This window comes from Diplotaxodon limnothrissa, linkage group LG6 (assembly GCF_057381915.1).
Source record: "Diplotaxodon limnothrissa isolate DT_005_m linkage group LG6, D_limnothrissa_male_GT1.1, whole genome shotgun sequence".
NCBI lineage: Eukaryota > Metazoa > Chordata > Actinopteri > Cichliformes > Cichlidae > Diplotaxodon > Diplotaxodon limnothrissa.
Window position 1 is genome coordinate 10,519,055 of NC_140601.1, and position 2,097 is coordinate 10,521,151.

Consider the following 2,097-nt stretch of genomic DNA (forward strand, 5'->3'; position numbering starts at 1 on the left):
TTTCTGGGTCACAAAATAAACTTTTAACATATTTTCAGGCGAGAAAGTAGTTGTGTAAACATCAAATATCTGCTCAGTTTATCAAGATATCCCATATTTGCAAAAGTGCTTCGACGTTTTCAGAGGCGTCTGCTACCCACCAGCTCGACAGCTAGCCGGGAGCTCGAGGGTTACTGATGCGGCCGAGAACGGCACAACTCCCGGCACATCATTTTCAGATCACCGCGGAGTTTCGCTGCTCGGGTTAAACGTAATATATAAGTCACTTAGACAACCTAAAAATGTTATTGTTGGGCTTTTTTCAGTGTTTTGTTTGTTCGTGAGTAAATCGGTTTGGCTGAGATTAAAGTTATTAGATTAGATAAAATAAAACTTTATTAATCCCCCGGGTGGGTTCCTCCTTGGTTTTCACACAGCTGACTAAACGTCAAACAGAAAACTTATTAAACAGAAGTATGAGACAGTCGAGAATTTACACCAGTGTCTGGTTATATTTTAGATAGCAAGAAGCAGACGGCCGAGTTTATTAAACTCCACCGAGACAGCGGTGACGCTAATCAGAACTAGACCGTCCAATTTCACGCCTTTAAATTTTAAAGGCGTGTTTGTGTGTGTGTTTATACAATTGCTATTATGTTTGCACTTTATGTGTAATGTTACTGACTGCAGAGATCAGTAAGATGTGTGTATTTTTTATTTATTAGTTTTATTTATTTAATATTATTTTTTAATTGAATGACTGTCTAGTAGTTCACAGATGTCGAAAAACTGAGTGTGGTAAAGCCACTGATTTTTTTTTATATATATTTCTGCAATCTGCACATTGTACTGACTTTCATTTTAATGTTTACACCAGGGTTCCTTGTCAGCACTTTATGCTCAGATGTTTGTAAGCTAAAAATAAACTATTGTGTATGTTCAAATATACTGTTGTGATTGAAGAAGTTAAATAAAAATGTCAGTCATCAATTCATGCATCACCTCATGTCATCATAACAGAGGTCTGTCTTCCAGGAAAGAACAGTTTAAAATTAATGTAATATAGTAGTGGCCATACTATATGATGTATTGCTTGTCTTTGTTTAATAATACAGAAGACAAAGACCTTAAAAAATAATCGCATATCGCATCGCAATCGCAATATTGGGGCAAAAAATCGCAATTAGATTATTTTCCATAATCGTTCAGCCCTAATTTAAAGAATGGAAATAAACTAAATCGCAGTCACAACCTGATATCACGTATGTTTGCTGTTGATGCTGAGCAATTTCAGTTCAATTCAATTTTATTTCTATATCATCAAATCACAACAACAGTAGTTATATTGTAAGGTAAGGTAAAGACAGTGCAATAATACAGAGAAAAAACAACTATCAGACAACTATCACTAAAAAACAACTATCAGATGACCCCCTATGAGCAAGTACTTGGCAACAGTGAGAGAGAAAAACTCCCTTTAAACAGGAAGAAACCTCCAGCAGACCAGGATCAGGGAGGGGCAGCGTGTCATGACAAAAGACACATTGTGGAAAAGAACAACATATTAATAACCACATAACACTTGTAGTCCTGCTATAAACTAAATGTTTACATTTAGTGGTAAAGGCATGGTTTTACATTTTGGGAACTAGTGCAAGAAAACATTTGCATATTAACAGGATTTCTGTAACGTTGTCACTCAAAGCAACCATGCCCCTAAATGTACACACCGTTGTTCCTTAATACAATTTAAGAATGTCAGCTATATCAAAACATGCATCAGAATTTCTGCAGCAATTGATCAAAGTGTGTGTTTTGTGACATAGTTGCAGATAAATGTGATTTGGCTTTAATACTTACAGACAACTCACAGTCCAGGCTGAAAAAAAGTCAATTTTGCTAACAACTTTTTCAAAAGCCATTTTCAGTCAGTCATATTGGAAGTGTGGATAATAAGAAGTGCCCCTCGGTATTGCTGCTACTATCCACACATTGAGAATCAAAGATCACAGCAGACTAGCGGCAACCCGGTGGTAACAGAATTGCAAAAATCTAAAAATCTAGACCCAAAAAAATCTAAAAACTGTGTTTAAAAATAGAAAAAAAATAACGATCATG